The sequence below is a fragment of the Malus domestica genome, chromosome 08 (genome assembly GCF_042453785.1).
Source record: "Malus domestica chromosome 08, GDT2T_hap1".
In the NCBI taxonomy this organism is placed as follows: Eukaryota; Viridiplantae; Streptophyta; class Magnoliopsida; order Rosales; family Rosaceae; genus Malus; species Malus domestica.
The window spans coordinates 17,462,601-17,486,098 of record NC_091668.1 but is presented as its reverse complement, the minus strand read 5'-3'; the positions used below and the strand labels follow the sequence as shown (position 1 = coordinate 17,486,098).

The 23,498-nt window shown below is 40.9% G+C and overlaps 1 pseudogene; it reads right to left on the bottom strand.

The window, feature by feature from the left end:
* Window positions 1-17,983: 17,983 nt before the first annotated feature.
* LOC139198397 (probable WRKY transcription factor 17) lies at window positions 17,984-19,891 on the bottom strand (annotated as a pseudogene).
* Between the last annotated feature and the right edge of the window lie 3,607 nt (window positions 19,892-23,498).

Genomic DNA, 23,498 nt, shown 5'->3' with positions numbered 1-23,498 from the left:
TCCTATGGGTGTTTTGTAGGCGGTCCTATAAGCCCAAAATGCATCTTCTAACCTCAAGCTCCAATCTTTTCTTGTAGGCCCAACTGTCTTCTCAAGAATCTGTTTGAGGATGATAGGGTGTCGAAACCCTATGTGTAACGTTGTACTTCTTGAGCAGTGCCTCGATTGTGCGATTACAAAAATGTGAACCTCCATCACTTATAAGGACTCGAGGCATTCCAAACCTAGCAAAAATGTTAGACTTCACAAAATCTGCAACCACTTTGGAATCGTTAGTCTGGGTGGCTTTTGCTTCCACCCATTTGGAAACATAATCCACCGCCAACAAGATATAGAGAAAACCATGTGAGGAAGGAAAAGGACCCATAAAATCGATTCCCCACACATCAAATATTTCAACAGAAAGTATAGGGTTTTGTGGCATTTGATCTTTAGCACTTATATTACCCATTCGTTGACAACGATCACATGTAAGGCAAAATGTCCTAGCATCCCTAAAAATGGTTGGCCAATAAAACCCACATTCTAAGACTTTAAGGGCAGTGCGTTGGGTGCCAAAATGTCCCCCACATGCATATGAATGACAGAATGTTAAAATAGATTGAAACTCAGATTCATTCACACAACGTCGTACAATCTGATCGGGACAAAATTTCCAAAGGTATGGATCATCCCAAACATAAAACCTAGCATCCTTTTTAAGCTTATCATGTTGATTCCTATTAAGTGTGCTAGGGATATGTTTAGACACCAAAAAGTTCACTAAATCTGCATACCAAGGCTCACTTACCTGGATAGACATTAGTTGCTCATCGGGGAAGGTTTCAGAAATTGGCGATGCTTCCTCATGCACCATTCGACTTAGGTGGTCAGCCACCACATTCTCCACGCCCTTCTTATCCCGAATCTCAATGTCAAACTCTTGTAGAAGCAACATCCAACGAATTAGTCTAGGCTTGGCCTCCTTTTTCGTGAGCAAATGCTTGAGAGCTGCATGATCAGTAAAGATAATAACTTTAGTACCAAGTAAGTATGATCAGAACTTATCTAATGCAAATACCACAGCAAGTAATTCTTTTTCAGTGGTTGAGTAATTTAATTGAGCATCATTTAGTGTCCTAGATGCATAATAAATAACATGAGGTTGTTTGTTCTTTCGTTGCCCCAAAACAGCACCAATCGCATAGTCCGAAGCATCGCACATCAACTCGAATGGAAGGCTCCAATCTGGAGGTGTGATAATGGGAGCCGAAGTGAGAGCTTCCTTTAAGAGCTTCCTACTTCATTATATGTGTAATTTAACCCCATTGAGCCTTGTTAGCCTACATTCTTTATTAACCCACGTTATCCTCACCTAGCCTAGATTAGGACCATCCGTACCCTTGTTCTTGAAGCATAGTAAAGCATGATTCAAATTGAATTCCTTTTTGATTAATATATGGCAGAAAACAAGTGTGGGGGAAGTGTTTCTGATATGAGTTAGTGTGCCATAGGCACGAGTGGAAAGAAAAGAAAAGAAAAATTCGTCAAAAGAAAGAAAGAAAAAAGAAAAGTGTGAAAAGTATGAAAAAAAGAGTTGAAAAGATGTAAAAAAGAGTTCTAAAGTGTTGTTTGTTGAAGAAAGGGTCCAAAACATTGTATTCGGCCCTAAGTATTGCTTTATTCTTCCCTTTGTGTTCAAAGTTGATTTCTGCAATCTAAGTGAATTCTAAGTTTCAATTTCATTACTTTGCTTGCTATTGCTTTAAGAATGTTTGCTATCCCTATCCTTCTTTTGTTAACCAATACCCTAAGCCCCGTTGCAACCCTTGACTTCAATCTTGAGTGTTATGTGTTTCAATTTGTTGAGTTTGAATTTGGTATGAGCATATGGTGTCACTGGTTCTCGCATCTAAGTAGTAGCATTCCATTCATGAGATCATATCTAAACATGCTTATTAACTCCAGAAATTGCTTTCTTTGTGATACATATATGTGAGCGTTCGTTTTCATATCTATATCAATCTTCTCACATATAACTAGTATAGGGTGTGTAGTTAGAAAATCTGAGTGAAAATTGAGTGCTTATCTTGTAAGGAATTGAGTGATTTCTCTAAGGCATGTTACTACATTCAAAACATTGTTTAAATTGGTTAATTGTGAACTAGTAAGTGGTGACTATGATTAAGTATGTGCTCAAGTGTAAAGATGACTCAAATCTGCGGGGATGATGATTTTTAACATGTCATGTGCATTGGAAATCTCTGAGGCAATTGTTGGAAGGTTTAGGTTGTGTTTTATTTGTTTTCTTTCGTTTTATTTCTTTGTTTTGCTCGAGGACTAGCAAAAGCTAAGTGTGGGGGAATTTGATAAGAGCATATTTATGCGACTTAATTGGCTTGTTCTCGTGCGTTTACGTTGTGTTTCTTTGGTTATTTTAGTGTTTAAAGTCACTTTTGTGTGTTTTCAGATTCTAAGGCCAAAGTGTGCAAAATGATGTAATTTGGAGCCTTTTGGAGCAAAAGGAATGGATGAATTGAAGACTTGAAGACACAAGATTTCCTAATCCAAGAAGGATTCCTAATCAACCGAAGGATTCCTAATTGAAGATGGATTCCTAATCACAAGAGGATTCCTAGAAGAACAAGGATTCCTACTTGAAGTAGGAAAGTTAAGCCAAGGTTTCCTATCTTGGTCTGACATTTCCTAAATCCTAATTATCCTTATGTTCCAGCAACTTTGATGGCCTTTTAAGCATTCTAGGACACAAATTACACATTCCTTGCATGGTCCACATCCTTGCCGCACCTTTCCTAATTTTCCATCTCCTTGCCGTGCAAAGGGAGCCATCTCCCATCAGTTTTAGGACACTTAGACCTTCCTAAAGTCCTTGCCACACACACCTTGCCCTTTCCTCTTCCTTGCCGTGCAAGGGAGAGGGTTGTTTCCTGATTCCTTGCATTTAAACACTTTCCTAATCTATTTTAAACCCTTGCCGTACCCTTTAGCCTATTTTCCCTTAGTTTTCTGATTTGTTTCCTTAATTCTAGAAGCTTTAGACTTAATTTCTGTTTACCTAATTAACCTAGGGTTTTATTTCCTAAATCCCTTTAAATAAACCTCCTTGTGCAGCCACAAACATCTCCATTCACTCCCATTCACGCCAGAAATCATTCACCCACCTTTGTTGCACCCATCCTTCACCAATCTCCATAGTTTCTTACCCCAAACACTCCCAACCGCACCATACATCCATCCTAAACACCATTCCACCCTTCTACACCATCCATAAACCCCAAAATCCCATACACTTCACCCCCCTTGTGTGCCGCAGCAAGAAGGAAGAAGGAAGGACCCTTGGATGTTCAAGCTTCATTGTTGGTGCATTCTAGGTGTAATTCGTTTTATGATTTCATTGTGTAATTTCTTTCCCTTTCGTTTTGCTATGAACATGAGTGGCTAAACCCCTATTGGTTAGGGGTGATTTCAAAGCCATGACTATGTGTGCAATTTGATTTGATAAATTCCAATTGTGAATTCTTGAATCGTGAATGCAATTGGCTTAACTATTTGATTAATAACTTATTTCTGTTGGTTAATTAGGGGTCGACACTTAATTGGCATGCATAAATATGATGCTAGAGTATAAGGATGTTTCACATAATTGTTACAAACTTATACTCATATGTAGTGAAGGTTGCTAGTCACAATCGCGTTAAGTTCAATTCCTAGCATGAGTGACATGATGTCATAGTTGCAAGTGCTTTGTCATTGCTTATGGTTTTCATTGAACGTAATGATCTTTGATCGTATCTCTATTATGATGTCATGTAGGGGACCTTTGAAGAATGCTTTGGGTTGTCGAATGATGCCATCCAATCCAATAATACAAGGAAAACCTGAGACTTAGCTAGTGATGTCACGGCTAATTTGGGGCAATGTCATTCATAGTTCTATGAAGGAATAATTAGAAATTGAGTCGTTTGCATATATGTCATGTGTGGAGAAAGAGCCTCTAACTAATCAATCATTCATTTAAACTCCCAATTCGTTTTACAATCTGTTTTAATTACAAAGTTTTGTTTTGTTTTCAATTTCGTCAAAACCAATCTCCCCTTTACTTTGAAGTCTTAGATTAGTTGGAAAGTGTTTTAGTTTGTGTTTTTAAGTGTTTTAATTTAAGTTATAACCCAATTTCGTTCAGATTTATGTTAGAGTTCAAAACTGCCCAGAAAGTTTTTCCTTTGAATGTCCCCTTTCCTAGCAGATTTTTGCAATCAAAGAACGAAGAGGAGGAAAAAGATGTTCTAGAGACGTTTAGAAAGGTGCATGTCAACATTCCCCTCCTTGATGCCATAAAGCAAATCCCGAAGTATGCCAAGTGTTTAAAGAAGCTTTGTACAACAAAGAAACGTGCCCGGGAGAAAGAAGTGGTACATGTAAGCGAGAATGTCTCCGCAATGTTGCAAAGAAAGCTGCCACCAAAATGTAAAGATCCGGGTAGTTTCACAATTCCATGTGTCATTGGTAATACTGATAAGAGCATATTTATGCGCCTTAGTGATGCGAAATAGATAAGCACACAAATTAAACCCTCTTTTTGTCAAATTGTAGCAAAGATGTAAGTAGGGATCGTTCTAGACCGGGGATTAGGAGGGATTGCTAAACACTTGGAAACTGACTTAAAAACTCAAAAACAAAGTTTAAAACACTAAACTAGACTCAAAGAATGCAAAACTAAACTTTAAAACACTTAAACAAACCTAAAACTCAAAACAGCAACCTAATGACTCAAAACTGCCTAAAAACCACTTTCTGGGCAGTTTTGAGAACCTAACAAGAACTTGGACGAATTTGAGTGAAAACTTGAATCAAAACACTTAAAAACACAAATCAAAACACTTTCTAACTAATCTAAGACTTCAAAATAAAGGGGGAGTTGTTTTGGACGAAAATTGAAAACAAAACAGAAACTTAAAACTAAACAGATTGTAAAACGTTTTTTGATGAAAAGGATGGATAAAAGGCTAGTTAGGAGGTTCTTCTCCACACATGTCACACTTGCAAACAAAACGATTATCAGTTGTTCTTCCAATAAATTATGAATACTCAACGCCCCAATTTAACCGTGAATTGCACTAGTTAACCCTCAGTTTTTCCACAAGTTATTAAGTTGGATGATTGCATACGACAACCCAAAACATTCCCTACAAGTTCCCTACATGAAGTGCATAATAGAGATACAAGCAAGAATCATTACGTTCTATGAAAAACATAAGCATTGACGAAGCATTTGTTACTATGAATTGCATGAAACTTATGCCAAGAATTCATTCAACACGATCGTTTTCAAGCGATCTTCACTACTTGTGATTATAAGATTGTAACTATTAGGTGAAACTCCCTCATAATCTAGCATCATATTCATGCATGAAAACTAAGCGTGCACTCTCAATCAACATACACAAATAAGTTATCAATCAAATAGATGAACGAATTGAATCCACAACTCATGAAATAACAACTGAATGTAATCAAATCATATTGCAAGCATGTACATGGTTTCGAATTACCCCCCAACTAAGGGGGTTTAGTTCCTCATACTCACAACACAAAGTTTATTGAATGGAAACATCGAAGACATAAGAAAGATTACACCTAAAACGCCCAACAATTCCACTTTGAATTCTGCACTTCAAGCTCCTCTTTCTTCTTCTCCTTGCTGCGGCAGAGAGGGTTTAGGGGATTTTTGGATGTGATTTTGGGTTTGGAAGGGAGTTAGGATAGTATGGTGGTGCGGCAAGGTGTATGGATGGTGTATGGAGGTGTAGAATGGTGTATGGTTGTGGAGAAGGGTTGCGGCAAGGTGTGGGAAATGGCTGGAATGGATGGAGGAGTGGCGGCTAAGGGTATAAGGATGATGGTGGCTGCGGCAAGGTGGGCAAATAGGGTTGGATGAATTTCTGAATTGTGTGTAGAGATCATATGTGCGGCTAGGTGTAGAAATATATATATGGGCACTTAAAAACCCTAACAAATCAGATTAGGGTTTCTAGAAACCCAAATCCACCAGAAAAATAGGTTAAACAATCAGAAATTTGGTGAGAAAAGGGCCTAGGGTGCGGCAATTAAGTGGGCTAGGGTTAGGGCTTCTAGAAAGCCTTGCAAGGCAAGGAAATATGTGTTCTAGAAGGGGAAAGGTGCGGCTGGTTAGTGGGAATGTGGATAGGGCTTCTAAAAAGCCCAAAACCAAGAGAAATTAAGCCCTAACCCACGGCAAGGATGAGAAAATATTCTAACACCTTTCTTTGTGTCTTCCAACGCTTCGGAACCTTCTAATGTTGCTCAAACGCAAGGCCATTCCGGTTTAGGAAAGATCAACCCAAAATGGAAACTTTTAGGCTTAGCTTTCCTACTTCAAGTAGGAAACCTCAAATCTTCAACTCTTCAATTTCATCCCAACCTTGTGTTCCAAGCATGTCCTTTTCAATCCAAGCTCACTTTTTTGCTCCAAAAGCTCCAAATTGCATCATTTCATGTAATATATCCTTTAAACCTGAAAACACATGAAAGTAGCTTAAAAGACTACTTTAACAAAGAAAACATAACGAAAATGCATAAGAACTAGCTAACTAAGGCGCATAAATATGCATTTATGCGCCTTAGTTAGCTAGTTCTTATGCATTTATGTTGTGTTTTCTTAGTTAAGTTAGTCTTTTAAGCTATTTTCATGTGTTTTCAGGTTTTAAGGACAAAGTAAGCAAAAAGATGCAATTTGGAGCATTTTGGAGCAAAATTGAGCTAGAATGGAGATCATGCATGTGGAGCACAAAGAATGGACGAATTTGAAGGATTGAAGAAGCTGGGAATGTGTTTCAAAGTTGAAGAATTGAAGATGCAAAGTTTCCTAATTGAAGTAGGAAAGTGCTTAATTGAAGATGAATTCCTAGTCAACAATGGATTCCTAGTTGAAGAATGATTCCTAGTTGAAGTTGGATTTCTAGAAGATTGAAGTTTCCTACTCAAACAAGGTTTCCTACTTGAAGAAGGGAAGTTAAAGCCAAAGAATCAGCTCAAGTGAAGAAACCTTATCCAAAACATTATCCATAACCTTATCATATCCTATCTTATCCTAATCCTAATCTACCTATATTTCAGCTACAAAAGGGATTTCTTTTCCTATTTGGAGACTTAAAACCTGATTTCTAGAAGCCTTATCCCTTCCTACAAAGGTGCCACACCTTATCCCTTGTTTTTCTAGAAATCAGCCACAAAACAACCTTTCTAGAAGGCCTTATCCCTTGTCCTACAAAAGTGACGCCCCAAACCTTTTTAGAACCTCTAGAAACGTGATTATTCCTTTCCCCCTTGGTTTCTAAAAGCCTTAGCCTTTTCCTTCAAGGATTGTGTGTTATTATCCTATACAAATTGGGCCTTTCAATCCTTTTCCTTTGCTACATAGGGGCTGCGAATTTCAGCCTATAAATGCCATCCTTTGCTGCACCATTTAGTCACCACCCTCTACCATATTTTCACTACCCCATTCACCCAAACATCCCTCTTGTGCCGTGATTTTGCAAAGGAGAAGGAAGGAGACTCTTGGAGCCGTGCATGCCATTCAAGGAGCTTGGATTGTTGGAGCGTTTCTAGGTGTTTTCTATCTTTATGTCAATGTTTAAATTTATTTATCTTTGTTTATTTTGCGAACATGAGGAACTAATTTCTTTATAGTTAGAGGGGAATTCAAAGCCATGATCATATGTTTTATATGACTTGATTTCCTCCAATTATGATTTCATAAATCGTGAATGTGGTTTACTTATCTATTTGATTGATAACATGTTTATGTATGTTGATTGAGGGTCGACACTTAGTTTGCATGCATGAATTTGATGCTAGAGTATAAGGGAATTTCACCTAATCGTTATTAACTTATATTCATAAGTAGTAAAAGTCGCTAGTCACGATTGTGTTAAGTAAATCCTTGGCAAGAGTAACATGCGTATTCCATAGTTATGAATGCCTCGTCAATGCTTATGATTTCCATTGAACTTAATGATCTTTGATATGTGTCTCTATCATGCGTATTCCATAGTTAGGGTCCTTGATAAGAATAATTTGGTTGTAATGCGTATTCCATTCAATATAATGAATTTAGGGAAATCTGAGAATTAATTGGTGCAATCTAGTTAATTTGGGGCATTGTCATTCATGGTTTGTTGAAAGAGTAACTGGAAATCGAGTCGTATGCATATGTTTCATGTGTGGAGAAGGAACCCTCTAACTAGCCTTTCACCATTCTATTTCATCAATTTCGTGAGTCTTTAAGTTTGTTTACAAAGTTTATGTTTTAACTTTCAATTTCGTCAAAACCAAACCCCTTTCTTTTAAGTCTTGTTTTTAGAGTCAAAACTTGTTTCCTTTAAGTCTTTTGAGTCTTTGAAGTTCTATTTTCGTCCAAATCACTTGTTAGGTCTAGAATTGAGTCTTTTTTATTGTTATTTGCTGTTTTGAGTGTTTTGAGTTAGTTTTGAGTCTATAGAGTCTAGTTTAGTGTTTTTGAGTCTTAATTGTGTTGATTAGCATCCCTAGTTAATCCCCGGTCTAGAACAATCCCTACTTGCTTAAATACTACAATTGTCATCAATAGGGTTTAATTTGTGTGTCAACATAATTTTCACATCAAATTTTGGCGCCGTTGCCGGGGATTAGCAAAATTGCTAATCTCCCTTTGTTTATGTTCGTGTCTTTTACTTTTGATATTTGATTTAGTTTTCATTCTTTGATTTTAGGTACTAGAGAAGTAAGACATGGCAATTGCTAATCTTCAAGCTCAAATAATGAATCTTAGTTCTCAGTTAACGCAATATATCGAAAGGACCACAATGAAAAGTGTCCCTACATGTGGTGTTGATGTGAAAATTAACTTGACACACAAATTAAACCCTATGGATGACAATTGTAGTATATGAGCAAATAGGGATCGTTCTAACCGGGGATTAACTAGGGATGCTAATCAATGTAAATCTGACTCAAGAACATAAAAATATAATGTAGAACACTAAACTAGACTCAATTAATGCAAAACTAGGGCTTAAAACACCTAAACAAACTAAAAACTAAAAACAGCAACTAAAAGGCTCAAAACTGCCTTAAAACCACTTTCTGGGCAGTTTTGAGTACCTAACACTGGTTTGGACGAATTTGGACTATGACTTCACTCAAAACACTTAAAAACACAACTAAATGGATTTCTAACTAATCTAACACTTTAAAATAAATGGGGGAATGATTTTGACGAAATTAAAACTTTAAAACTCAGACTTTAAAAACAAATGTAAAGCAACACAGATTGTGATTAAATAGAATGGTGAGAAGCTAGTTAGAGGGTTCCTTATCCACACATGAACATATGCATACAACTCGATCTCCAATTACTCTTTCAACAAACCATGAATGACAATGCCCCAAATTAACTAGATTGCACCAATTAATTCTCAGATATCCCTAGATTCATTGAATTGAATGGAATACGCATTACAACCAAATTATTCTTATCAAGGACCCTAACTATGGAATACGCATGATAGAGACACATATCAAAGATCATTAAGTTTAATGGAAATCATAAGCATTGACGAGGCATTCATAACTATGGGATACGCATGTTACTCTTGCCTAGGATTTACTTAACACAACGTGACTAGCGACTTTCACTACTTATGAATACAAGTTAATAACGATTAGGTGAAATTCCCTTATATCCTAGCATCAAGTTTAGGCATGCAAATTAAGTGTCGACCCTCAACCCACATACATAAACAAGTTATCAATCAAATAGATAAGTAAATCACATTCACAATTTCTGAAATCATAATTGGAAGAAATCAAATCATATAAAACATATGTCCATGGCTTCAAATTCACCTCTAACTATAAAGAAATTAGTTCCACATGTCTAACATAATTGAACAACAATTTAAATTAAACATGAAAACAGAAACAAAGAAAGAAAGAACTCCAAACACTCCACTAATGGCAGATTGCATGTGCAAGGTGTCTTCCTCCTTTGGACTGCACGGCACTCCTTCTTTCTCCTCCTTTGGTGGCTGCGCAAGGTGGTAATGGTGGTGGGAAGGCACGGCTGTGGTGGATGGATGGTTATGGAAGAGGGTAGAAGGGTTAAAAGGATTAGGGAGCCACGGCAATGGTGTAGAAATCAGAAATATGGAAGTTTTAGGGTGAAAGGCTGCGGCAAGGATGTAACTAGGGTTTTTGGCGTGAATGAATTAGATGGGGAGTGGTAGTTCGGCCAAAAGGGTTAGAATGAATATATATATAGGCACTTAAAAACCCTAGCAATCAGATTAGGGTTTCTAGAAACCCAAATCCACCAGAAATTAGGTTAACACAATAGGAATTTGCATGGGAAAAGGGCTAGGGTGCGGCAGATTTGGTGGGAGTATGGATAGGCCTTCTAGAAAGCCTTGCAAGGCAAGGAAATCAGATATTTTGGGGCCTAGGTGCGGCAAAGGCTTAGAAGTCAGAAATATGCAATGGGCTAGGGTTTAGGTGCGGCATTAAGTGAGGATCCAAGATGAATTGGGCTAGGAAGGTGCGGCCTTGTCCAAGAGGTAAGGATGGGTCATCTAGAAGCCCAAAGCCAAGAATAGAAACTCTCACAAATGGAAACCTCCGAGAATAGAAACTTCCAACTTTAGAAACTTTGGTTTCTAATTCTGAATTCTTTGTTCTTCACTTTCATTTCTTCATTTCTTAAGCTCCCTTGACCTTCAAACTCGTCCATTCCTTGTGCTCCAAGCATGTACTTTTCAATCCAAGCTCACTTTTGCTCTAAAATGCTCCATTTTGCCATCTTTTATGTATTATGCCCCTTTGAACCTGAAAACACATAAAAGTAGCTCAAAAGACTACTCTAACGAAGAAAACATAACGAAAATGCATAAGAACTAGCTAACTAAGGCGCATAAATATGCTCCTATCATGAATTCCTTTTGATCAATGTGTGCGGGAAATAAGTGTGGGGGAAGGATTAGTAATATGGGGATGTGCCAAAGTCTTGAATGAGGCACGGCAAAGAAGAGAAAAAAATGAGAAAAGAAAAAATTCGTGAAAAATAGAAAGAAAAAAAGAAAAGTTGTGAAAAACATGCAAAATAGTTGAAATGCATGTGAAAAAGAGTTCCAAAGTGTTGGTTGTTGAAGAAAGGGTCCAAAGAGTTGCATGAGGCACGGCCCTAATTGATTGTTTGAGCCTTCCCTTCTGTTTTGAAATTGATTTCGGCATGCTAAAGTGAATTCTAAGTTTCGAGTTCCATACTTTGCTTACTATTGTTTTTAAGAACGTTTGTTTTCCATATCCGTTTTTGTTAGCCAATACCTTAAGCCCCGTTACAACCCTTGACTTTAATCTTGAGTGTTGTGTATTTCAATTTGTGGAGTTTGAAATTGGTTTGAGCATATGGTGTCATTGGTTCTCGCATCTAAGTAGTAGCATTCCATTCATGAGATCATATTTATAAACATGTTATTAACTCCGGAAATTGCTCCCTTTGTCATACATATATGTGAGCATTCGTTTTTATTCTTACATCAATCTTCTCACATATAACTAGTGTAGGGTGTGTAGTTAGAAAATCTGAGTGAAAATAGATTGCATATCTAGTAAGGAATTGAGGGATTCTCTAAGGCATGTTACTACATTCAAAACATTGTTTTAATTGGTTAAATGTGAACTAGTAAGTAGTGACTACGATTAAGTATGTGCTTAAGTGTAAAGATGGCTAAAAACTGTGGGAATGATGATTTTTAACATGTCATGTGCATTGGAAATCCCTGAGGCGATTGTTGGAAGGTTTAGGTTGTTTTACTTGTTTTATTTCGTTTTGTTCTTTTGTTTCGTTTTGTTTTGCTCGAGGACTAGCAAAAGCTAAGTGTGGGGGAATTTGATAGGAGCATATTTATGCGCCTTAGTTTAGCTTGTTCTTATGCATTTGTAGTGTTTTTCCTTAGTAAAGTAGTCTTTTAAGCTAGTTTTATGTGTTTTCAGGTTCTAAGGGAAAAATATGAAAAATGATGCATTTTGGAGCCTTTTGGAGCAAAGTTGAGCTTGGAATGGATGTCATATGCTTGGAGCCAAGAGGATGGACGAAATTGAAGATTTGAAGATGATGTTTCCTACTTGAACAAGGTTTCCTAGTCGAAGTAGGAAAGCGCCTAAGTGAAGATGGAATCCTAGTTGAATTAGGATTCCTAGTCAAAATGGGTTTCCTAGTTGAATTAGGATTCCTTGAAGATGAAGTTTCCTACTCAAACAAGGTTTCCTACTCGAAGTAGGAAAGTTGAATCCAAATGGCATCAAGTTTCAGCAACAAAGAAGATTTCCAAGTCCAAGAAGGAAAGGTTTCCAAGATGAAGTAGGAGAAGAATTCCAAGTCAAGGGAGGATTGAGAAATGTTTTCCTAATGCTAGAAGGACTCCTAGGTGTTGTAGGACACAAATGAGAAGTTCTAGAAGAATTCCCATCCTTGCCGTGAGTTTCTACATTTCCTATCAGTTTTGGGGCTTTCTAGAAGCCCTATCCCTAATCCGTACATTGGTGCCGCACCCTAGCTTCTAGATGCCCTAGTTCCTTGCCTTGCAAGGCATTCTAGAAGGCTTATCCATGTCCCATAAATCCTGCCGCACCCCTACTCCTTATCCCTGAGGATTTCTGATTGTTTAGACCTATTTCCTTGTGATTTGGGTTATCCAAGTCCATATCTGATTACCCTAGGGTTTAAGTGCCTATATATATTCCTATTAACCCCTAAATCAGATCACCACTCACCACAATTCACAATTCATTCCAGAAATTCGTCCAACCCTCTCCTCACTCTTGCCGCACCCACCAAACACCATTCCCCCTAGTTCTAAGTCTTGCCGCACTCAATTTTCACACAGATTTTCTGACTACACACCCTATACTAGTTATATGTGAGAAGATTGATGTAAATATGAAAACGAATGCTCACATATGTTATAACAAGGAAAGCTTTTTCTGAATTTAATAAGCATGTATATGATCTCATGAAAGGAATGCTACTACTTAGACGCGAGAACCAGTGACACCATATGCTCATACCAATCCCAAACTCCACAAATTGAAATACACAACACTCAAGATAGAAGCTAAGGGTTGTAACGGGGCTTGGGGTATTGGCTAACAAAGAAAGGTGAAGGGTAAACAAACGTTCTTAAAACAATAGTAAGCAAAGCAATGAAATTGACACTTAGAATTCACTTTTGAATGCAAAAATCAACTTTTAAACTCAAAGGGGAAATTCATGCAACACTTAGGGTCAAATTCACTGTTTTGGACCCATTCTTCAACAACCAACACCTTAGAGCTCATTTTCATGCTCTTTCAACTCTTTTTCACACTTTTCACATTTTTTTGTTTTTTTTTTTTTTTTTTTTTTCTTTTCTTTTCTTTTTCTTTTCTACCCCATGCCTCATTTAAGACTTTGGCACACAATACACAAGGCTCACTTTCCCCCACACTTGTTTTCTGCACACCCTTGATCAAAATGAATTCATTTTAAGTCATGCTTACTATGCTTTAAGAACAAGGGTATGGATGGTCCTAATCTAGGCTAGGTAAGGATAACGTGGGTTAACAAACAATATAGGCTAAACAAGGCTCAACGGGGCTAAAACCTACAAAAACAAATGTATGGAATGGAGGCTTTTTGGCTATGGTGGTAACTACTAAACAACTTCATCTTGAATACGTGTTATGCAATTCAATGAAATGTTTTGAATGAAATTGGCATGAGTTCTAGCATTTGGAACTAAAGTGATGAAACGCCTTCTAAGTAATAACCAAGCAAAGAATAGTGAGATCATGCAACGACTTTAGAAAACAAGAATGCACAGATTTTAACTCTCCAAATAATGTTTAGGCTCAAGTCTCACAAGGTTGTAGCGTTAGTTTGAGTTCCTTCCTTCAAACATGTTACAAAAACTAATTTTTTTTCTTTATGATTACATGTGAATTCATAAGTTATAACCACAACCAAGCATAAACCAAGAGTAAATCAAACTTTCATCCATGTTTATAACTCTCTTTAACAGTCATGCAATTAAAAACTGAATCCTCATCATTGTGTTGGAAGGTACCCTAAGACACAAACAAACACACAAAAACAACTTAAAAACGACTCTTTTTGGGTTTTTTAAAACAAATTTTCAAATTTTTATGGGATTTTCGGATTTTTGAATCAAAACACATTAAAACACACCAAAACAGCCTAAAAACACCTAAAAACAGCAAGAAACAACATTGGAAATTATGAGTGAGAGAACCCTACGAATTTGCATCAAAACACTTTGGTTACCCCCCCCCACACTTAAACTAAACATTGTCCTCAATGTTTTAAGCATAGACTCACACAAAAACACATAAACAAATACTAACAACCGAACATGGCAGAAACGAAATAAACAACAAAGAGAAGGGTTTAGGAACGCAAATCTGGAATTGGAGTGCTCTCTAGGTCTTCCTTTGTTGAATGCATGGGTTGCCTCCCAAGAAGCGCTTGCTTTAACGTGTCCTATTTGATGACTTTTCCAACTCATTTCAATTTTCGTTGAGTCACACGCTACGTGTAAAATTTATGTAATACATGAGCGTTGACACTTTGATTTATCGGTCAACATTTATTTACCGAAATTTCGATGTCTACAAATGCCCCCACTTCAAGGCGCGTCGTATACATGTGCTTGTCACGTGTAGGAGATGCGTTTTGAAGTCCCTTAATGTAGATGTCGATCCAAGGGCCGTCGAGGCTTGAATCTTGAATTGGGCTGGAGATTTCTTCAAGGGCCGTTGAGGCTTGATCTTGAATTGGGCTTGAGATTTCTTCAAGGGCCATTGAGGCTTGTTCTTGAACTTTCGTTTGAAATTTCTTCAAGGGCCGTTGAGGCTTGTTCTTGAACTTTTATTTGAAATTTCTTCAAGGGCCGTCGAGGCTTGATCTTGAAGGTTGAAATTGGACCACAAGGAGCTTCATGTGGTAGATGATCTTTGGCTTTGGTAGTGGGTGAATCGACACGTATTTTGTTGCGCTTTGTTGACTTTCCACAGCTTTGATCTTGAACTGGGTTGAAGGATTTTCTAGATTCCTCCAATTGTTGATGTAGAGGTACCCCAAGGAATAAGGAACGCTGAATGACTCGAGAGGTTTCGTTGGGAAAACATTTTTGGAGATGAAGAAAGGCTCTGTATGTCTGCCTTGCTATGGAAGGTGAAGGTGGACAGTTATAGGAGGTCCCTTAATACCTGTAGAGGTACTATTCTTTCACTCGTGTCGGCAACTAACGCGTGATTGAACAGTAAACTTCACGTGCTTTCTCCTTCACCGAAAATCTTCGACAAATTGCCCGTGATTTGCGCAAAGTTGAGTGTGCATATGACAGGTGATGACGCGGTTGAAAAAGACTGGCGCCTCTTCGATATCTGGGATCGGCGCTTCGACAAATTACCCGTGATTTCCGCAAAGCTGAGTTTGCGTGTGACGGGTGCCGACGCGTCTGGAAAAGCAAGATGCTTCTCCGATTTCTGAGCTTGCCTCTTCGATTTTTGAATGGCCTCTTCGAATTCTGAGCTCGCCTCTTCGATCTCTGAAATCCCGTCGAGTGCTGATTTTTTATAGAGGCACGCTGTTCGTTTCAAAACACACTTGAATTTTACTTGTGAAAACTCCCTTCTTGCACTTCTAAGATCTTGATTCGTCCGACCTCTTCTTTCTTCAACACTTTGAAAATGTCAGGACCCTCCGATCGTCGTTTTGACTTGAATCTTGGTGAAGAGGCAGTCCCGCCTTCTCCAGACAACATATGGCGCCCATCATTCATATCCCCTACTGGTCCTCTTACCGTTGGGGATTCGGTGATGAAGAATGATATGACCGCTGCGGTGGTGGCCCGGAACCTTGTCACTCCCAAAGATAGCAAACTGCTTTCCAAGCGGTCTGATGAGTTGGCTGTTAAGGAGTCTTTGGCTCTCAGTGTGCAGTGTGCAGGTTCCGTGTCTAATATGGCCCAACGCCTATTTGCCCGAACCCGTCAAGTTGAATCATTGGCGGCTGAGGTGATGAGTCTCAAACAGGAGATTAGAGGGCTCAAGCAGGAGAATAAACAGTTGCATAAGCTCGCACATAGCTATGCGACAAACATGAAGAGGAAGATTGACCAGATGCAGGAATCTGATGGTCAAATTTTTCTTGATCATGGGAGGTTTGTGGGTTTGTTCCAACAACATTTGCCTTCGTCTTCTGGGGCTGTACCGCGTAGTGAAGCTCCGAATGATCAACCTCCGATACCTCCTCCTTCTGTGGTTCCGCCGAGTGATGAGGCTTCACACGAGCAACCTTCGTGAAGGCTCCCTCCTGTTTGTTTTTTTTTTTTTTTTTTTTTTGACTGGTGTAAAATGTACATTTCTGTAAATTTTCAAAGAAATCAATAAATGAGCCTTATTTCATTCTTTGTGTGTGTGTGTGTGTATATATATATTTAGTGCCAAAAGTATAAAGATTTTATATATATATATATATATATATATTTTTTTTTTATTAATTTTTTTTTTTTTTTGAATGGTGAAGACCCACAATCCATTATATATATATATATATATATATTTTTTTTTTCTTTTCTTTTGACTGGCACTACCACTATCACTTAATTTTTTTCTTTTTGCTGGCACATGGTGCCAGATGCACCATCCCTTCATATATATATTATTATATTATTTTATTATTATTATTTTTTTCTTTGCACATGGTGCCTGATGCACTTTTTTTTTTCACGTGGTGGCAGCACCATTTTGCTCCACAATCCCCTTTTTTTTATTATATATTTTTCTGTATAAATTTAGGTGATGGGTAGAGGATTTGCAGGGAGCGGAGCAAGGAGGACGGAGAAGACGGTGCTTCGAGCTTCACGACCGGCTAGTCGTTTGACGGCAGTCGTTGAAGTCGTTGGCAGCTGCGAGGCAAAAGACGGAGTAGGCGGAGGTGATCTTGCCGTCGGATCCAGTTAGAACCCAGAGCATAGCCACTGAGCCCAACCACCGAACACAGCCGCTGCACACCCGTTGTACTGCTACTGAGCACAGCCATTGTGCATCCGTTGCACTGCCACCGAGCACCGCCACTGATCAAGCACAGCCACAGAGCACCGCTACTGAGCACAGACGCATAGCACAGCCCACTCATCCCTCGGCAGAGATCCAAAGCAAGAAGAAAATTCCAAAAACTGAGGAAAGTTCCTGTTCCTGTCCCAGCGATGATCCTTGTGCCATGGGACCTGGTCCAGGCTGTATGGGTTGGATGGAGCCACATGCGGCATGCCCTACATCTAACTTTGGTGCCTCATCTACTGAAAAAAGTAGTGTAGCTGATGATGGAGGAGATCTTGGTGCAGGTGCAGAGGAAGGTGGCGCGGCTGTTGGGTGGATTCATATGCAGCATTGCCCTTGGATCTGGTGCAGCTAGACTCATCAAAGTTGTCGGCGGTGGCGGATGGAGAGCCGGTGCCGCGGTTCCACGAGAGATGCGTCGTTGGGAAGTGCGGGAGATGGAATCAGCGCCATTCATGCCGCTTATCCTCTGATGCGAGACGCCGCCGTCGAATCTGGAATCGGACGACGCCATTTTGGAGCGTGGCATCCTGACCCCTGAGATCTTCAAATTTGAAGGCAAATGAATTTCCAAGACCAAGAGAAGAAAACTTTCCATCAGCCCCATCAGAAGCCATCACTGTAGACAATTCACTTTGACTATCACAATCATCGGGTGGCTCCAAAGCAAGTGCTGAATCCCAGAATTTTTTGCATCATTTGTGTTTGCCATATCATTAACCGTTCCTGAGCTACTTTCAACCATAGAAAACTGATGCATGAGTTATCTGCAGAATATCCAAGCAAGCAGCAATGCATCCATCTCTTTTCCACCAAAGTCAACTCAGGAGAGAGATTTTGCGCCACAACTCGCATAAGGATATCCTTGGAAGTTAGTATCCCCTGAATCTTGTTGCCCATTATAATTATGACTGAATTAACCCGAAACTCCCGCATCCATTTTTGCTGCAACATAGACAGGATCCGATGGAGAAACAACAGCAACCTTCATATTTTCACCAATGATGGTTGACAAGGAAGGCTTGAACATTCGATCCCTCATAGTTCTAGAAAAGCATATGGAGTAGAAAAATTGCCTCCCATCTGGCGTTCAACTCCTTCAACTGCAGCAGCAAAGGCACTCCCCGGAGCCAGAAGCAGATCCTGAGCTGGAAAACTTGCACGACGTGTCGTCGGGGTGGTTGTGTTCGTGGCACCTCTTCTTAAACTGCGCCGTAGAGGGGGAAGGCTTCGCACCGGAAACGGCCGGGGCGGGCGCCAAGAAGATCGACGGTCCGAGCTTCCCGTTCGAAACGCTGCCGTCTCTAGTGATTGCCGACGACATGAACGACGAGCTCGACGAGACACGGAAGCTCTCCTTCGCGAACTCAATCTCCGCGCTCTTCGGGTTCGACGCGAAGGCGTTGGGCCTCGTGAAGTCGAGGTCATGCTGTGTGGCTGGGATTGGACGAAACTCAACTCGATCGGAGTCGAAGGGACGATAGCCGGAGTAGTCACTGGAGCCGGCGCCGGAGTTGGAGTAAGATTTTAGAGCCGAAGCTAAGTTGAGTGTTTGTGAAGACGAGGGGTGAGAAGCAGGGAAGTGAAACGGCTGAACCGGACCGCGTCGGAACCGGGCGTGGCCGGTCCGATTGAGGAGGGAGATGACTTTCTTGAACTTGGAGACGGTGTGATCGGTGATGTCCGTACAGTCGACGCGGGCCGATTGGTTTGTTTGACTGTTGCTGCTGATGAAAGAGGAACCGGATCAGGTGCTCCATGCTCTGCAATCCTTGTGATGCCGCTTCCTGTATGACCTTCTGATCCTCCATCTTCGGGAAGTTCATCAGCTCCACCGCCATCGTTAGGGTTTCGAGAATCTCCGGCCGGCGAGGTTGGAAGGTCTCTCCAGAGGACATGCGAGGAATTGAGATTTGGGGGAAGGGCTTGGGCCTACTGGATTCTAGCTTGAGGTTCGTGAGCTCGCCGGACCTGGATTTGGGTGCCCTCTGGGTGCCCCGAAGTTTCAACAGAGATGGAGGGAGAGGGATGAGAGATTCACGAGGGTAGAAGAAGCTGAAACGATAGGGAGACAGGTGGCTGAGTTGACCCTTCAAGATGGTCCTTCACACAAAGCAGGCCTGAGCGACTTCCTTTGATGGGCTTGCCGCAGATTGGGCTTGGTGTTGCTTTATGGTCCCATGACTTACATCCCAATGACTCTGAAACTGCAAGAAACTATCCATTATACTTCGTCTATCCGATTCAGCAAGGTTTGGTACCAATGCCCAGCCAAGAAGCAGAACAATAATGTCAAGAAAATGAGGCTGGAAGCATCTAGAAAATTTTAACGAAATCAAAGTCAAAACACCCAAAAGCCGATGTAACAAACTCAAGGAGGTTCTCTCATCCTCCAGAAGTACTTGGCATGCTTTGAGAATTGATAAAACATATCTCTCGATCCCACCAACATCCCCAACATTGAGAAACTCCCGTAGGCTATCCAATGATAGTTCCATGGTCCCATCTTCAGCACCACCATTACCAAGCAACGGCAAGGCCCAACCAATGAACTGATCAACCAAGCTTCCGAGCGTAACATGGTTTTGTCTTCCATTTGACGTTTATAGGGATCGAACAAACCACAGCACAAAGAGCCCCGTATGTTACAGCCGCCCCTTGCCTCACTACATACGATTTATCGGAGAGTAGCTGAGAGAAGCCCTGGGCGAGGAAATTGATGGGCCCATATGTCTTGGGTTTAGGAGCTGAATGAGGATGGGCCATGGGATCTGTCTGGACCATTGTTGGTGCTGGACCGAGACATACATATATATATATATATGTTTCCTTTTCCTTATTTCCTTTTTTTTTTCTCTTGAAGAAATTGTATTTTTTATTTTCTTCTTTTTTTTTCTTTTTTTTTAATAAAATTGACTCTATTTAATAAAACATTTTTTTATATTTTGATGTGACTGAACTTGAAATTGAATATTCGGGCTGCCTACGTACCCCTCCAAAGAAGAGATCAAGTCGTAACGTAGTTCAAATACATACATGTTTTTTGGTATTTTTTTTTTTTGTGCCGTTTGCAGTTTCAGCTCATGCAGGCAAGGAGCGTTGGTGTCGTTTGCAGTTTCAACTCGTGCAGACAAGGAGTATTTGCCATGCAGTTTTAGGCTCGTGCAGGCGAGGAGCATCGTGTCCTACAGTTTAGGCTCGTGTGGACAAGGAGCTTTGTGTCGCCTTTTATGCTCGTGCGGGTCAGGAGCGTTGATGTTGCCTTTTATGCTCGTGCAGACCAGGAGCTTTGTGCCATGCAGTTTAGACTCGTGCGGGCAAAGAGCTTTGTGAATTTTGTCAAGCAATTTTGGAGAGGCGTTCCTCACAATCTTCATAGCAAGGAGCCTTGACCGAGTGATTGAAGAAGTCTTCAGGAAAGAAATCGCGCATCGTGATGGGGATGGATGATCTATGTGTTGAAATTTCATCATTTTCAACACGTTCACGTTGCTTTGAAGGTTGACAAGAGCTGCTTTGCCCCCTTTCCGATTGGCGGACTTGTGGAGGAGACGTATGCTTCTTGTGCAATTTCTTAGGAGTGACTTGAGTCCATCCTTCAATTTTGCTTGTCTTGGACGATGCCCCCAGCGGTTGAGGTGAAAACTTTGAGTCGGAAGAGCCAGAAGTGAAGGTGGTATAGTTTGACTTCGCCACTTCGTCAAGATCTAGCTCGATGATTCCTTTCTGAGCCAGCTTCATGATGAGATCTTTCAGCCCGAAACATTTTTCTGTCGGATGACTAATGAAGCGGTGGAATTTACAGTACCTTGGACTGTCGGTGCGATTCATCTCTTCTGGCCGTCTGCACTCAGGCAAGCCGATCACCTTCTTTTCCAGCAAGTCTTCTAACATGGCAACCACATCAGAGTCGGGGAATGGATAAGTTTTCTCCTCGAGCTCCTTCAAAGTGCGTCTACGCATCTCTTGATCACGAAAGCCTTCGGCTTGAATCGCCTTGCCTCGTGTGGAGATTTTGACAGGAGATGTGTTGACCGTCATCGCTTCCTTGGTGGGTTTCCATGCAGCTTTTTCCACCTTTGTCCCAAGAACTTTGTTGTCCTTGTAGTCGGCGATCGGTTCTTTCTTCCTATGATGGGCGATGCTTAACTCCATGTCATGGGTGCGGGTGGCTAGCTCTTCGAAGGTCCGTGGTTTGATGCCTTGAAGGATGTATTGCAAACCCCATTGCATGCCTTGGATGCACATCTCGATTGAAGAGGTTTCCGAGAGCCTGTCTTTGCAGTCGAGGCTTAAAGTGCGCCATCTGTTGATGTAGTCAATGACTGGCTCGTCCTTCCACTGCTTTGTGCTTGTTAGCTCTAGCATGCTCACAGTGCGGCGAGTGCTGTAGAAGCGGTTGAGGAATTCCCGCTCCAATTGCTCCCAACTGTTGATGGACTCAGGCTCTAGGTCCGTGTACCATTCAAAGGCGTTTCCTTTTAGCGAGCGCACAAACTGCTTGGCGAGGTAGTCCCCTTCGGTTCCTGCGTTGTTGCAAGTTTCAACGAAGTGGGCAACGTGCTGTTTTGGGTTTCCCTTTCCATCAAATTGCATGAACTTTGGTGGTTGATAACCCCTCGGCATCCTTAAGGCATCGATCTTCTTTGAATACGGCTTTGAGTACAACCCGGAGGTATTTTAGCTCCCTTCGTACTGTGCCTTGATGGTGTTGGTGATCATCTCTTGCAGCTGCTGGATAGAAAGAGATCCCATGAGTGCCACTGCTTGGTCTGGCTCGGGCTTCCCATTGATTTTCTTCACCGGGGGTTCTTCGTCTCCGCCAGCTCCTCCCTTTAGTAAATCATCCTCTGGGTCGGGTTTATCGCCGTCTTGTGCCTCCAATCGGTTGACTAGTGCTGCAATTTGCAAGTCTTTTTCTTCCACAGTTCGGGTTAGCCTTACGATTGCTTCATTCATTTGAGCCAGCTGCTCATCGATTGAAGTTGCTCCAATAGTCATGACTTGCATGGCTGAACTGTCGCTTGAATCGGCATCGGAGAGCATGGATTCAGAGTATTTCCTTGGGCTTTCCCCCCTTGGTGCCCTTAGTGAGGCTAAGGTGATCAAAGGCTCGTGCCTTGGGTGCTTTTGTTCCCTTGGCAGAGTTGATGCAGAGGTGAAAGAGGCGGCAGAAGTAGCCCTTGCCATGCTTCGAGTCGTGATGCCCAAAGTGACACCAGTTGCGACGAGGACGCTTTTGTTCTTTGCGCCGGTTGCGGGAACAGTTTGAGCCCTCCTTGATGCCATTAATTTTTTTGAAGTGCGCTTGAATTTCTTGAACGGAGAAAGAGATGAGAGGCAGAGATTGTCCCACTGGGCGTGCCAATTTGTGAACAAGGAAAATTCCTGAAACGAAAGAGACAAGAACAACGTGCACAAACAAATATTTGTATTTGATGATGATTTTGGGTTACAATCTCTCTCTAATTTGATCTTCTGAATCGATCTCCGTAAGGTGTGTATTTGTGGATGTGTGATTGATCCAAAGGGCCGTTGGGCTTGATCTAAGGATGAACGTTCTTCAAGGGCCGTGGACTTGATCTTGAAGGTGGATTTGAGAGGATCTTCAAAGGGGCTTTTGGGCTTGATCTTTGAAGAACAGTGATGAACGGATCTCCAAGGGCTTTTGGGCTTGATCTTGAAGAACAGTGATGAACGGATCTTCAAGGGCTTTTGGGCTTGATCTTGAAGAACGGTTGGATGTGTGGATTTGTCGACATTGTTGATCCAAAGGGCCGTTGGGGCTTGATCTTGGATGAACGGATGATGAACGATGGTGCTTTCTTCAAGGGCCGTCGGGGCTTGATCTTGAATTGGTGGATGATTGTTGATCCAAAGGGCCGTTGGGGCTTGATCTTGGAAGAACGATGAACGAAGAACGAAGAACGCTTTCTTCAAGGGCCGTCGGGGTTTGATCTTGAAGGTGGATGATTGTTGATCCAAGGGCCGTCGAGGCTTGGTCTTGGAAGAACGATGAACGAAGAACGAAGAACACTTTCTTGATTCTTCGGGAACCTGGATGCTTGAGAGCTTCGGAGTTTCAGAGCTTCAGAGCTTCAAGGTGTAATATGAATTGGTTTCCAAATGAATGAAATTGGGCTTGTATTTATAGAATTTTCCAAGGCCTAATTTTGAATATAATATTCTAGATGAAATAAGTCGTTTCTGCCAGGTGTTGACACGTGTCCTATTTGATGACTTTTCCAACTCATTTCAATTTTCGTTGAGTCACACGCTACGTGTAAAATTTATGTAATACATGAGCGTTGACACTTTGA